The sequence below is a fragment of the Coturnix japonica genome, chromosome 7 (genome assembly GCF_054131305.1).
Source record: "Coturnix japonica strain WE chromosome 7, WE-NBRP24, whole genome shotgun sequence".
In the NCBI taxonomy this organism is placed as follows: Eukaryota; Metazoa; Chordata; class Aves; order Galliformes; family Phasianidae; genus Coturnix; species Coturnix japonica.
Window position 1 is genome coordinate 19674591 of NC_140669.1, and position 15851 is coordinate 19690441.

At 37.8% G+C, this 15851-nt stretch overlaps 1 protein-coding gene and 1 long non-coding RNA gene across 2 annotated transcripts in view; one reads left to right on the plus strand and one right to left on the minus strand.

The window, feature by feature from the left end:
• LOC146760106 (uncharacterized) overlaps positions 1–8144 on the plus strand; it is a 41206-nt gene extending 33062 nt beyond the window's left edge. Inside the window, exons 4-5 of the long non-coding RNA XR_014948048.1 lie at positions 4127–4218; positions 5644–8144. This is a non-coding gene — a long non-coding RNA (uncharacterized LOC146760106). The remainder of the gene's footprint in view (positions 1–4126; positions 4219–5643) is intronic.
• PDE11A (phosphodiesterase 11A) overlaps positions 1–15851 on the minus strand; it is a 123380-nt gene that overhangs the window by 79828 nt on the left and 27701 nt on the right. The window lies entirely within an intron of this gene.

The following is a 15851-nucleotide window of genomic DNA, read 5'->3' on the forward strand; positions in this document are numbered from 1 at the left end:
CTCTTTTAAGCTACCCTTTAGTTATTCAATACGTGATATTAAGACAGGATTTCCAACAGGAAAATCAGGGACAAGAGGAGGATCAGAGAAAAGTGGTTCTATTAAAACTAGATGTGCAGAAAATAAGGAAGTGTAAGGGTGGCAGTCAAAGATAAAAGAGCATTGCCAGAAGGAGCACTGCAGTCACAGTATAAGCACCTGTAAGCCTCATGCCTGACAAACAGCATTCAGTCCTGGAGCTTGGCAAAGGCACAGCAAACTTGAAAGCTAGAAAAAAGACACAATGTGAGCAGCCTAAGCGAGAACTGCAGAACTAGCATAATACGATCAAACCAGTGAACCTCCATGCTTCTGTATTATGAAAGCCATGGAGACAACACACTGCAAGGGCTTTCTGGATGGTACGGGTATGCACCATGCATATACAACCACATACAGTCAGAATTTCATTAAATCAACAGAAAAATTGTTTCCAGTGTTCCCATCCATTGGTTTTGAAAGATGGCAGTGCATCTTCCTTTGTGGCAAAGCCTGATAAGAGAAGTGGTAGGCAGATTTTATTAGTTCATATGAAATAACATGAATGAACAGACACAGATGTCCTCAAGTCTGCAATACCTACTCAGCAATTAACTTTCTGTCCTTCAAAGACTGAAAGTCAGTAATCTTTGATGCATTCAAATTATACCATCACCCTAATAATCAACAGGGTTCACTCTTTTACCTGCTTAATGTTTTCCAAAGAGACAAGAGGGGGTGTTAGTGCCTGGCTGCTCTCTGCTGTTTGAAGATTAGCCACCAGAGACTGGTCCCCAGGCGTGGGAGCTCACAGCCATTGTGTAAGAGCACTGGCAGGCAGTTTTGCAGTGTCTTAAATCTCAGCATGTCAAAGCACTTTGGAAGACAAGCAGTGAAGTTTTACAGCAGCAATATTATGTCATAATTTTCTTCTGGAGACAGGAAAACCGAGCCAAAGAAAGATTAACTGATTTATCTATGGAGATGAAGAAGGTCACAAAAAAAGACTTTATAAAAATTAGGGAAAAGCTCCTGGTTTCCACCGTGCCTGAATCACTGGACCCCACCTGCTCAAAGATGTAGTTTAAAAGCTTTTTAAACATCACTGCATACGACTAAGATGTTGGTACTGTAAAATAAGAAGCAGTGAAGACTGACACTATCACTGTTAAAAAAAGAGCTCCAGATCAGAACTTTAAATCTGCATAGAAGGATTAACAGAAATCACTTTGAAGTTAATTTTTCATTTAACATAATTGCAGATTTCTGTTTTGCTTTGCCAGACTGCTTCACGTGCCTGATCTCTGGCAGATAACTATAGATAATAACCTATAATGATAATTAAATGGTATTGAATAAAAATAAGTAAATTCCATATACACTCACTGAGAATGTAATTTTCAGGTTCTTCTTACAATTTAGTTACCAACTCCAAACTCATAAAAAATGAGAACTAGGTATACTCATACACTCAGCAGTCTTAAAGTACTGGAGTGTACACACAGAAAACCATTTCTACAGACTGTTGGCTTTCATCAAGACTGAATAAAGATGCCTTTCACCTTTCTTACAAATTAAATTATCTTTTGAGTCAGAGTGCAGGTTTGCATTCCTGTGAGTTGTGAGCAAAACGTAATCCAATTTCTGCATAAATACCGTGTGCAGTTTAACCAAAAAAAGAACTTAGCTCATCTATAAATAGCAGCCCTCACTGACATCACAGCAATATTACTCTGTTTCTATTCTTCTGTCATATACTTCAAAAGGAGTCTTGTGATTTTGGAGAAAAAGTTACACAAACAGTAATTTTTTTTTCATACGAGACTTTAACAGAGAGAATATTTCTGCAAGAGCTGACTGCAGAAGCCTGATCCTTTGCCACACTGAGTTCCTGCTTTAGAGAAGCAGGCAGGCTCAGTAGAAGTCCTCCCTCCTGGCTGAAGTCCCAAAGGGAATACAAAAGCCTCACACAAAAACCAACCAGATTTCCTGGGTTAAATTTTAGCAGGGAGGAATTAAGTTTAGCTACCCTGACTACCCGTTGTTTGGAGCATTACTCCAAAGGGGATGGAAAGGGTTGCTTCTCTTTTCACAGAAGAACATTTGAAGTCTTCTTGTGAAAATGAAAGAGATATTCAGTAATAGCTTAAAAGACAGCAAGAGACTCAACACTAACTACAGTTCCTTATGTATTCCCTTACATTACTCCTACCAACCACAACATTTCCATTATTTTATAGGCTAAAAAGCTTTACACCCAGATGGAAAAAGATGAAGTGGAAACAGGAGAAAGGTCAACATAATAGCATAAGGGACCATTGCTTTTACCACACCATCTCTCTTCCCACTAAGATTCCTCTGTATTTATTCACCTTGTTGAACTTTCATGATACACAGAAGCATGACTACTAAACAAAATTACATTGTATTTTTGACATTTTATGTTATTTAGTTAAGTTCCTCCAGAACACTGGAAAAATTGCCAGTGGTATTCAATGTTTGACTTTTTTCACTTTGTGTATATCTAATGATTAATCATTGCTACTGAACTTCATGGGACTTTATAATGGTGATGCTTTGCCTGCTCTCCATGTACTTATTCAGAGAAAGGTGCTCCTGTTCTTATTTCCATTGCTTGAAATAAAAAATAGTTAAGAAATATAGTGCATTTTCAGTTTATTTTCCTATTTTGTAAAAAATGCAATATTTTCCCTTTTTGTCATAAAGTAAAAGTACCTAGACTATTACACCAGAAGAACTGATTATGCATTTGGACAAACTCGACAATGCTGTGATCTCAATTTGACCACGCTAATTCAATATTCTGCATTAGTTTATATTAAGGTATTTTCAGGCCTAATTACTTACCATATGTAGTGTAATTTCTGCCCATCATATTATGAGTGTTAACACTTCACGTGAAGTAGTGGAATAAAGCCTACAAAGCTGTTTAATAAAAGCAGCTCACACACCCTCATGTTGAGCTTGTATATGAAAAGAGAAGTGTACATACATAACATTTCTTTAGAACAGCTTCCATCCAAGTGACAGAATGTTTGCTAGAAGGAAAGTATCTATAAACTCTAGTCAGTATAATTCTTTGTAGTCTAAGGTTAGCAACTACTCAGTTAGGGGCAGATGAAAACTAATATACTACTGAGGCAATGGAATAATTTTTTAAATCACAAGAGGAAAAAAAAGCCATTTAAAATGAAGGGAGCTTTTGAAAGGCCATCACAGAGTACACATATATAAAAAGTTCTTTTAAAATAAAACTACTTAAATCTGTTGAGCAGTTATATTATCTACTTTTTTTTCATTACAGGCACAGCTTAAAGAAACAGCAGAAAAGGACACAAACCAAATACTGCTCTCATCTGTATCACTATGAGCTTGCAGTAATACCTCTGACATTTTCACTTGGGTTTGTGTGGTTATAATTTACAGAATTTTGTCTTCTCTAAGGGTGTAGAAATGTAGTTGATGCCTGAAGGACATTTTCATCAACTCAGGCAGTATCAATTTCATAGAAGGCAGACTGACATTAAAATATATTTCACCCTTTCCAGACAGATGCCAGTCGGAAGAAGCTGAGCATAAATATTAACAGGATTTCTGTGAAGCCATGTAATCTGCTAGACAGCCTGATCACTTTGACATTTTCTGCTTTCTCTACCTGCTCTACGTCTATCAGAACACCCATATCTCACACCTTGCTCTTTTGCCCATGAGCAAGCATGTCCAATAGAAACAGGAAAGGAAGACATCATCTCTGCACAGAACTTTGAATACTAATCATAATTTCAGTGACAACAAGCAAGACAAATATATGCAAATGTTTTGGTAAGATTTAGAGACAGTTGTAGAAGAAAGTGATCTAAACTCATCTGGTTTCAGGTTTTTTTGTTTGTTTGTTTTTAATAAATCTTCAAGTGCAAAAATAAGAAAAGAACACCCATAGGGAGAAAAAGGATTATCCAGCAAATAGTAAAATGTGCAACTTAGGGAGATAAACAATTACTCAATTTGCAATATTGAAAACATACCCATTTCAGAATAAAACCTTGTTTTTACTTGAGAAATAATTCACTTCTCTCTTTCATTCTAGCTTAAAGCAAACCAAACAAAAACACCAACTTAACTTTTTGAATTCAATTGCCCAGAGTCCTCTTTAGACATGAGATACCAGACCAGTTAGAGGTAAGTCAGATGTTTTCCTGAATTAAATATCTTCTGTTTGCCTTTCTCTGATGACAACTGGAATTCTCTTTAGTAACAGCACCTTCTGATAAGTGCTCCACTGGAACTTACTTGCTGATTTCTTCCTTATAGACTCCATTAACTTTGCAGTCAGGGAGATGAATACTATTAACTAATTCCACTATCAGCTCACAAACTTTTAAAAATAAAACAAAATAAGAGTTTGAGTAGTTCACTAATTCTTTAGAACCTACAAGTGTAGTTTCTAATATGCAGACTTACAGATTGCAGCTTTAACATCTGTTGGGCTCTTATTCAAAAAAGCTCCAAAACACACTTCTCATTTCAGTCTTTTTACACCTTTTTTTCTGGGTTCTCCATCGAGCCTTCATTCCAATGAAAGCGCATAGCTCCATCTGAGCTCTTACAAGGTTTCTGATTACTGCTGCAACATGGCTATCAAAAATGCCTAAAAATCAGCTGAGGTCAGAATTTGTGATAGAAACCAAAAATGACTTTATTTTTCATTATGCTTAAAAGAAATTAGCATGTATTTAAGGATTAGCCTGGGGTTTCAGGCTAAAAAAGTTAAAACACATGCTTGCATATTGCAAATTCAAAGAAACTGTAGCAACAGTACGGATACTACAACCTGGATGTCTAATGGTATGAGTAAGATTCACTAGGAAAATTAATAGCTACCTTGCCAAACAATATAAGCTTGGATTGTAAATGTCTTCTTGCCACTAATTCAAAAGGTTTTTTTTGTTTGTTTCTTTTTAACCTGGCAGTGATAACACTAAGAAGTCCAAGGTCTTTGTTACTGAAAAAATGTGACAAAGAATGTCATCTCTCACATTAAAAGAAATAAAAAGAATCAAGAATAAATATTTTGGGGAAGAAGGGATGTTCATCTATTCAGTTCTAATTGTGGCAAAAAAATAAAACACTAGCATAATATCTTCCAAAACTGCCTTTTGAGCATTGCTGGATGACAGAGCATGAGGAAAAGCACTGTGTTGCCTATTACTGCACGTTTGAGTTTTAGGACTGGGTAGGCTGTAACAGACTGACTTGAAAAATTCGATTTTTGTCTGTGCTGCAGAGTTCAAGGTGCTGATGAAAGTGTGTGGGCTGGTTTGGATGTGAGCCATGCTTATTCCACACATCATTGTGTCTCCTGCACTAATGACTCACACCTGCAAACGCTGCTATCTGATTTCTAGGCAAAGATATTTATGAACTGGGACTGTGGGACCAAATCCTGGTGGTATAACTGTACAGATCACAGTGTACCTAAAGCACCTGTCTGTGAAAAATAGAGGATTTGAGGATTCCTTCAGGATGTCGTGAAAACTGGGTTTTCTCCTCTGATAAAAAAAAACAAAACAACAAAACAAAACACTCTGCAATATTATTTTGCAGACTGTAATCTATTTGATGTGATAAAGCACTACTTTTCACTTGACTGCACAAGAAACATGGTCATTGATCCATGAGATCCACTGGACACAGAAAAGCATCCCACTATCTTCTCTCACGGTAAGTACAGGAATTACTTGCCACAGAGGCTATTTATACCTAGAGACTCATCTGTTACAGGCTACTGCAGACAAAGGAATACTTAATTCAAGCAAAAACAGTGTTTCCCAAGCTTATGATTACAATCTTGCCTCTCTGGTCCAGAGAAGTGCACAAAGCCAATGCTCAGAGATTTCTCCTATATAGGGTTGCAGAATCATAAGCTTTCGGTAGCACTTACATAGCCTTTCCTCAGTTCTCTACAAGTGGCCTTGAGTAGTTTTACTGCATCTTCAGGTGATGCCACTTGTGTTCTGTCTTTTCTATAATTTGGTGAAGGGCACAGAAGGAAAAAAAAACAAACAACAACAACACACCCACCACCACATTTGGGAAGAACTGCCTAAATGATCTCTCAATGAGAACAGCATCATGAACCACACATAGGGCAACATCCACAGAGAAATAAAGCAATGATTTACTACAGTGTAAATTTTGAAAGATTTTGATCTTACACCTAAGTACACAGCATCCTGTACCCTAATGTTGAAAATCACATGGTGTTCTGAATCTCAGATGAAGGCAATTGTGTGTCTAAATAAAGCTCTGTTTAAATGGAGGGTTGGAAAAGGGAAACCTTATATACAAAATAGGCGCATAAGCAAGTCTGTAATAGTTATTTATATGGATGCATTTTGCTTCCAGCAACACAAAGGTTCTTCCAAACAAGTTTATGTATACTTTGTCCTGTGCCTCAGAGGAAAAACAGTAAGGTATCAATATTAATATGGCTGTTGAACTGCAGACCAGAGGGCAATTGATTTAAGGTAGCTGAATTTTGTTCAGAAATCATTATGCCACTGCCATCTTTGGTGAGAAATTACTGATGTTAAAGGCTTACTTCTGCCTATATTATAAACTATTCCATCCAGGGACTAGTTGCTGGATGCCCTGTAAATGTTTAAAACAAAGCAAAGCCTCTCTTCCAGTTTCAGCCTCTAAGCACCCTGATGCTCCCCAGTAAAAACTTCACAAACTGAAAAGGGATATCTGGTCTTTAAGCTGCAAAACTAACAGGATAGAAGTATGTTCTACCATTGTACAGACTGTTCTCCCTTCTCAGATATTTTATTAAGAAAGGCAGAAAGACTATTGTTCTTTGATTTGATTAGGATTTGAGTAGGACTGCTTTCCTTCTTTTTGTCTGTATAATTTTGGACTGTTATTAAACAAGCAAGGAAGATTAACTGAAGATTAACAGCTGTCTGGAAATATGACATAAGCAGGTAAATAAGATTTATTCCTAGTACTTTCCACTGTAAATGGTGATTTTTATTTATTTTATCAGTACCTATGTGACTGTGGATATCATGATGTTTGAGAGACTGAACTCAAAACATAAACTGATTTCACTGAAAAAGACCAATAGATGGTGCCAGTACTATCAAATCCAGACTACTAAAAAGCTCTATATCCTTGTACATTTTGCCTGAGGCATCCAAGTGAGCCTACAGCTTTTTTTGTTTGTTTATGTTAAGGGTTTCTTGATTTTGAAAATAGATCATTTTTAATTAGCAACTACAAATCAGCCTACAGCTTCTAAAAGAAAAACAACCACAAAAACAACCAACAACCAACATCCTTACCACACCCCAAAACAGCAGCTTCTCAACCTCATTTCTGAGAGCCCCTGGCTTAACATGGAAACAACTAGCTATTTTTAGTACTGGCATCATCACTCCTGCTTTCCCCTCTATCCACCTTTAGCTCCATGCAGATTTGCTGAAAGTCAGAGACTACATCCATCCTGATAGAGGAGCAGAAGCCCCAGAGCACAGAGCTAGTAGTTTTAACTTTTTAACTGTGTTCATGCTTTTATTTTTACTAAATCAATTTTATACAAACAAGCTGGGGAACTTCTAGGAAGATGGGTTGTAGAAGTTGGCATCATTCAGCCTTAAGGAGCCTCCAGAGAAACTTTACAACAGCATTCCAGTACCCAAAGGGGTCTACAAAAAGCTGGAGAGGGACTCCTCCATCAGAGAATGTAATGACAAAACAAGGAGTGATGGCTTTAAACTAAAAGAAGGAGATTCAGATTAGATATCAGGCTGAAATTTTTCACTCAGAGGGTGATGAAGCATTGGAACAGGTTTCCCACAGAAGCTCTGGATGCCTCATCCTTGGAGGTGTTCAAGGCCAGCCTGGATGGGACTCTGAAAAACCTGATTTTGTGGGAGGTGTCTGCGCCCATGGTAAGGGATTTGGAGCTAGATGTCTCTTAAGGACCCTTCCAACTCAAGCCATTCTATGAATTTATGATATACTCCCTACTATCTTTAATATAGAAGTACTTACATAAGAGAACTTGGCAATCTTTTATACCTTCCTGTACTCAGCTTGCTAACAAACAAAAAAAACAAAAACAAAAACAAAAAAAAGCTATGAGAACCTCAGCTGAATGCACTCATTTTAAAAGAAATACAGACAATACATTGCGTTTTAAAATAACTTAAAATAGGATCATATTTCAAGCCATTTGCTAAAACAATGCTAGCAAATGTAGCTGCCTGCCTCAGTAGTCAGATCACTATGGATGCTTCAGAATATAAATAATAACAAAAGAAAACTAGATTTCAGAGTTAGACATGCCCACAAAACCTTATGTATTGATACAGAATACCTTCTTACTGCACACATGAACTGGTATAAAAAATAATTGAAAATGTAATATTTCTCTGATAAACAAGTTCAATTACACTGGTCTTTAGCTCAAGTTTTATGAAGAAAAAAAAAAAAAAAAGAAAAGGATCTTTTATCTCACAAATAGCATCACAGTGCCCAAAATTCTTCCTATTTCACCTCACAGGGAATAAAAGACATTGTAATGAAATAAACCAAGTTGCTGAGGTTAAGCAATCTCACACCCAGCTCACTCTGCAAAACATAGAAGTGTAGTTGTTTCAGAAACAAGCTGTACTGTCAACAAGTACAAAGCAGGTACTATAATTAAACAAAGTATAAGCAATATAATTGACGCACATTTTCATGCTGTAGCTATGTTGTTAACACCTACATCACATAGCAAAATATATAGTAGAGTAATTATTTCACTAGTACTACATCAAGGAAGAAAAAAAGGAAGGTGTAAACAAATTTTTTGAATTTATACAATGAACTATTTCAGTGGAGTTCACAGATGAGGAGAATAGATGCAACATTTGCTGTTCTGTGTTACCGAACTCTGTCCCTCTTCATACCCTTTAGTGTTAAGAAATCTTTCTTGCACTTTACTCTTGTCCTCTGCCTGATTTTACAAGTTTCTAGTGGCTTTTGCAATATCAATTCCAGAGGGCTGTCTAGGGCAAGTCAGTCAACACCATGCCTCAAGACTGCCTCTGCTAAGAATAAAAGACTGGTAACTGTCATAGGTGACTCCTTTCTGAGGAGAACAGGGGGCCTGATTTGCTGATCATACTCAACCCACAAGGAAATCTACTGCCTCCCTGGGGCTCAGGTCAGGGAAGGTCCCTGGTCTGGGTTTGGCCCTCCAATTGCAATACTCAGTTCTGATAGTGCAGGCTGACAGCAATGAAGCTGGGGGAGAGAAGCCCAAGGACTAACAAAAGGGACTTTGAGGCACCAGGGTGGTTAATGAAGGAGAAAGAGCTCAGATGGAATTTTCCTTGATCCTTTCAGTAGAAGGGAAAAATACTGATAGGAATGGGAAAACCCGTTACAATGTCCAAAAGAGGTCTACAAAGATGGTGAAGGATCTAGAGGGAAAGGCATATGTGGAGGAGCTGAATCCCCTTGGTTTACTCAGCCCAGAGAAGAAAAGACGGAGGGAAGATCACATCATGACCTACAGCTTCTTCAGGAGGGATGGTAGAGGGGCAGGTATTGATCTCCTTCATCTGGTGACCAACAGGAAAAAGCCTAAAGTTGTCACAGCAGAGGTTGGATATCAGGAAAAGGTTCTTCAAATGTGTGGTGGAGTATGGGAACAGTTCCCCATGGAAGTGGTTAAGGCACCAAGCTTTTTGGAAGTCAAGAAATGTCAGGAAAACGCTCTTAATCATATGGGCTAATTTTTGAGCTGTCCTGTGTGGAGCCAGGAGTTGGACTCAGTGACCCTTATGGGCCTCCTCCAACCTGAAGAACTCTACAATTCTTCAAAACTTTTTGAACATCTGAATTGGAAAAAACACTTTCCTGCATCTCATGGTAGTACTGTGTTTCAGAAAACTAGGTTGGTTGGCTCAAGAGTGAGGAAATTTTGTAGCCTCTTGAGCAGGAGAAAGAGTAATACAGTACATCATTTAACAAGCATCTCCACATTTACCAAAACATCTTTGATAGCATTGGAAAGACAGTCTCGCTGCTGCACTTGAAAAGTTTTAAGTGACACACTTATGTCACCTGCATTTTAAAATGAATATCCAAAATAATAAAAGGTAAACAAGGGCAAGAGTGTCAAAAAAGTACAACTTCAAGCAGCACAGATTTAAATCAAGAAATAATCATAACACCTTCTTAAAACCCTTAGCATTCATACTTCAACAGCAGAAAGCATTATGTAGACTGCAGTGAAGTGTCTGTCATGTTGGTTGTATGATATCACAAGAAAATGCATTTTAAAAAAAAACACCCATGAACTTGAATGTTAGATGGCCCAAATCATTCAACAACAGTATGGACACAAAGCAAGCAGTAAATAACTTGTTCTGGTGCTGTTTTACTATTTCAGCTTTGTAGGACCATTGCTTTCAAAGCTGATATTTATGGTTAGGTGAATATTTCAATTTAAGTGTCTGTTTGTTCACGTACACACAATCACAGAAGATAAAGAATGAAACACGAGTACCAGAGGCTGGCCTAGAATATGGCTGTGCTAAATTAACTTTTGAGAGCACGTAAGGTCAAATTTGTACCTCACATAGCTCTTGTCCTGGGTTTTGAATGATTAAAAGTAAGAATGAAGCATTTCTTTTCACCTAATTTAACAATTTCCTAATGCAAACTCTACTTGTGTTGCTGAAGTTAGGTGGTCAAAATTGACAATATCACAGTTATTCTCTCTTTTTACTAGAAGACAGATTTATTTCCAGTGGACTCTGAGTAGGAATGACAAATCTCTAAGGTTTCCTCAGGAGTAACATGCTACGTTCAGATGACAATAGCTGCTAGGTGAAGTGCCAGAAACTCAAAGGAAGCAAACCAATTGCTTCCACACCACAGTTCTGCTTAGTATGTGGACACACACACCAAAAGCTAAAACTTTCAGTCATCCTCCAAGTATGTGTTTGTTAAGGCAAACCCTATCCTTCCAACCGTAACTAAACAGCCACATGAGCTATAACTAGATCTAGGAGACTTACCACAATCAACACAAACTCCCATGAAGCTTCATTTTGAATATAAAAATCTATTTCCTACTGGTGTATTTAGCGTTCATTATATTCATGCCAAAAAACTGCTGTACTTAAATTTGTAAATAATTCTTAGTTACAAAAGAAATGAAAAATCTCCCTTCCCACACACTGCATAAAAACAGACATTAGGAGCAGCATTACCTTAATACCAGTAGCAAACGAATACTTAGGGAACACTAAGTAAGCATAAATAGCAAAAGAATGTGAAAGGGCAGCAACCAGTCAGCTCATTTCTGGATTTCTGAAGGTTAAAAATCAGATAATGAATGGCTACCATATATACTTCTGCAGCTTCTAGCAACATGTTTGAATGGCTTTCTTCAAAGTGAGGAATTGAGAGCAGACCAGTTTCACTGAAAAAGAGCTGTTTCTCATCAGGAGAAAATTATACACCTAGATAGCAGGTACAAATTTATTTTTACAGAAGTACTGATTTATTTTTTTAAACACTGATATCCATCTTTTGCCCACTTAGCATTTTGGGCCATATATGGTACTATCATAATGACCAATTTTGTCCACTTAGCCCAGCTGTGATTGCAATTTGGTTTCATCAGAAGTAGAAGATAGAGCAGACAGTGGTTTGAAGCAGTGTTATTTTATATAAGCAATGCATTAGTTCACAGTTTAAACAAACTTCCCTCTGAGTTAGCCTTCAGACAAAAACCTTCCTTCTTGTCTTGCTTGGGGTCATGTTACTTCTCATTAGTACGTGCCCACAGAGCTTCTCAATGCAATCAGACATGTTCCATATGAACACCTCTGTTTTGCACTTTGACAAGCACATGTCAATTTGGGAACATCTGCTGACAGACCCTTCTGCACTGTAAAGGAACATAATAGCTTCAAAATGGCTATTAAAAAAATAAAAATGAAATGCTTAACAATTAAAGCTACTAATGTTAATAAGTCTAAGCCCAACACTTGACAACAGCACTATGTACATTTATAGTGTGCATATTCCATTAACAAGTTAAAAGTACTGTGTTTTAGATATGAATAAGAACAGTGTTGTGATAATCTCCCTGTGTTTTATGGTGTGAGTCATCTTGCATAAAAAGTCCCTTGATTTCACCTGCTGCAGAACACATTAATTTGCTCCCAGCTGTGTGGAAATCTGTAATCCAAGTCTGGGAGCTCTTTGGATGCTGGCTGCTGCCCATTCTGACAGCTGCTAATATTATTGGACACCTTTTCCACAAGTCGTAGGAGAAGAGACACCTATAGGTGGAAAGCAGAAATGCAGAGGTGAAAACTACACATTGATTATCCGGTAGGACAGCAGTACAGAGCACAAGGTGGCGGTTGGAGCTGTTACAGACTGCAGTGACAGCCCAAAGAATCTGCAAAAACTGGATTTGCCAAGCTTGACTGTTCTAATGTCTACTAAAGATTGCGATTACCTCCAGACTACCAAATTGTCTTAAATTTAAAACAACTTCCAGGCTGATCTATTATTTTAACAATTCTACCACGTACAATGAATTCTCAGCTACATGATACAGATTTAAGCCAAACACTAAAGATGGTATACTTTGAAGGCAGTGGAAATTTTAAGTAAATAGGCTATTTTCACAAGGTTTACAACCACCTCATAAAATCATGACATGGAGGGGAATGTGTTTTTTAACCTTTGGTTCCATGATCCCTTGAATACAGGCGTAATATTAGTTATTTATTACAGCTTCATAAACGATCTGACAGAGACATATCTATTCATTTCCTTCACTAATTTTATTAAAGTCCAGAGTCACAGTAAACTTCCTGCCCAAAAGAATCCCTATGCCTCCACAGGAAAAAAATCTACGCTACAAAACTATTGTTCCTCTATGCTTGAGCATATATTAGTACCTAAATTAATAAGTAGATGGTACACCAACAAGAGTGCAAAAACCTTTGTTCAAGTGCACCACTCCAAACATATGAGCTGAGAACAAAAAGTTAAGGAACTTTCTACAGGAAAAAAGTATTCCAAACAACTGACTTTAAGATAACATCCTGAAAGCATCCACTGTGTAATACAGCAAATCCTTCAAAACAATTTAATATGTTTTTGATGCATTAAAATGTAAGGTACACACATAGTATGCTTTCGATACATTTGACAAGGAAATGTGAACACAGAGTCAGATCCTTCTAGACTATTTTAACCACTAACACACAACAGCATTAATGAAAATACACTGTCATTTTGACCTTGAAGAGGCAAGATCAACCTCGTGACCTTATGGTTCTACTTTGAGATTACATGAGCCAGCCTGATCTGCAACCCTAGTCTAGTTCTGTTAAGTCAAGTTAGTCTAGTTCTAGAGGTGAACAGTTTGCCACTTTTTCAGTTTCTCAGTTTTATATGTTTGGTGTTTTGTTTTTTTTGGTTTTTTCTTTGAGTTTCCTTGACATTTGTTTATGTGGCCTTCCTTCAGCTGAAGAACTTAAAAATCTAAAAATCAACTCCCACAAAGCATACAAAAGCACTTCTGAAGCCTACTAAAAGGTCAGCATACTTGTATTTGTGACATCCAAACTGTTTATTTTCTTTTTAATACTCCCTTATCCCTTCTTTAGATAAGCAGTTGCCTCCTGCTCACTGTTTGTACAGTGCCCATCACAACCATCAAAAAGCAAGCAGACATGAACAAGATGCACTCTTTCTTTAGGACCAGAGGGAATGGTTTCAAGCTACAGCAGGGGAGATTCAAGCTTGACATTAGGAAGTATTACTTCTCAGAAAGGGTGGTCAGGCATGAAATGCGCTGCCCAGGGATGTGGTGGAGTCACCGACCCTGGGGGTGTTCAAGGAAAGACTGGATGTTGTGTTGAGGGACATGGTTTAGTGGGAGCTATTGGTAATAGGTGAATGGTTGGACTGGATGATCTTTTAGGTATTCTTTTAGGTCTATTTTAGGTCTTTTCCAACCTTGATGATTCTATGAAAAAACAAACAAACCAAAAAACTACTTCTGTCATTCTCTAAAGTGAGTGTCAATATTTACTTAAGTATGTCAACGTATTATGTGTGATCTCCTCAGGAGAAATCAAAACACTTAATAGAAGTTTATTTAGGACTACTCAAGAGTCATGCATGTTAATAATAACTCAAAGCACATTGTATCTTAACTTATGGGTTTGGCTTGGAAATTGCATTCAAGTGAACACTCAAGGAGGAGATGCAACACCTTCAAATGAAGCCTTACCGCCTCCAGTCCAAGTGTCACAACAGTTAAATCAACACCAAGACTCAAACCCTGTACTCAATGTTTTGCTTGGCTAGTGAACTATGCCTGGAGTAGATTTTGCATGAAGCATTTTTTAGCATTCAAGAGCAGGCTAAGACTCCCATATGGACACACTGATTATATCCAAGCCCAGTGTTACCTTCAGAATCTCCTTGCAGCAATCTTGCGCAAGAATACAGTGGGATTAATAGCAATAGATAAGAAGCTAAGAAACACAGGATAAACTGCCATTAGCGTTCTAGTAACCAAAACTGACAGCCACATACAGAAAGACAAAAATGAAAAGTCAACTTCCTACAGGATTTCATATACTTGCATGAAACATTTTTGCCACTTGTCTTGTTGCAGATAACTTGAATGGAGTAATGAGAGGTCAGAAACCAGAATGTGTTAGAAGTTTGCTAACACACAACTTCAGAGAATCAACTACCCTGAAGCATTTTTGCACTCAGCATCTTAAGGAATGTTTTCTGAAAGTGTTAGTGCTGACTAAAATATACTGAGGGAAAAAAAGCGATAGAGATACAAATGTATCCTAACCTCATTCCCAAGTATTTCCAAGAAGACTGAGACTACCGCCAATGGAACAACTTAAAATAGGTGTGAAAGCAAACATTATTAAACACCCCGTGGCTTTGCTTATGATTTCAAGACAGTTTTTCAATAACTAGTATTTCCCTAAGTACTAAAGTCAGTTGATATCATTGCTGTTCTCCCCACTCCATTCTAGCAAATACAAGCACACCAGCAAGAAGGTAACCTGACATCCTACACTGCCTGCCTACACTAGAGATACAGTCACACACATTCTTCACCACCGCTACTACAGTCAAAATTGCTTGCATCTTCTGGATCTTTTCCTGGTTTCTGCTTTTAACAGATGACTTCTATTCCTGCTGATCTGACTTACAAAGTGCTTTATTTTGTGCTGGGAAAAATAATAATAATTATAATCATAGAATCATAGAAATGCTCAGGTTGGAAAAGACCTTAAAGATCAAGTCCAACCACAACCTAATCATACTACCCTAATTAACAGCCCTCCACTAAATCATATGCCTGAGTGCTGCATCCAAATGGTTTTTAAACACATTCAGAGATGGTGACTCAACCACCTCCCCAGGAAGCCTATTCCAGTGCTTAACAACCCCTTCTGTAAATAAGTTTTTCCTGATATTCAACCTAAACCTCCCCAGTGCAACTTGAGGCCGTCTCCTCTTGTCCTGTTACCTGTCAGCACTGAAAAGAGACCAACCCTGCTCTTACTGTAAGGACCTTTCAGATAACGGAAGAGAGCAATAAGGTCTCGCCTCAGCCCCCCTTGACCAGACTCAATAGTCCCAGTTCCTTCCGGTGCTCCTCATAGGATGTTTTCTCCAAGCCCTTCACAAGCCCTGTTGCCCTTCTTTGGACCTGCTATAGCATCTGCATGTCCTTTCTC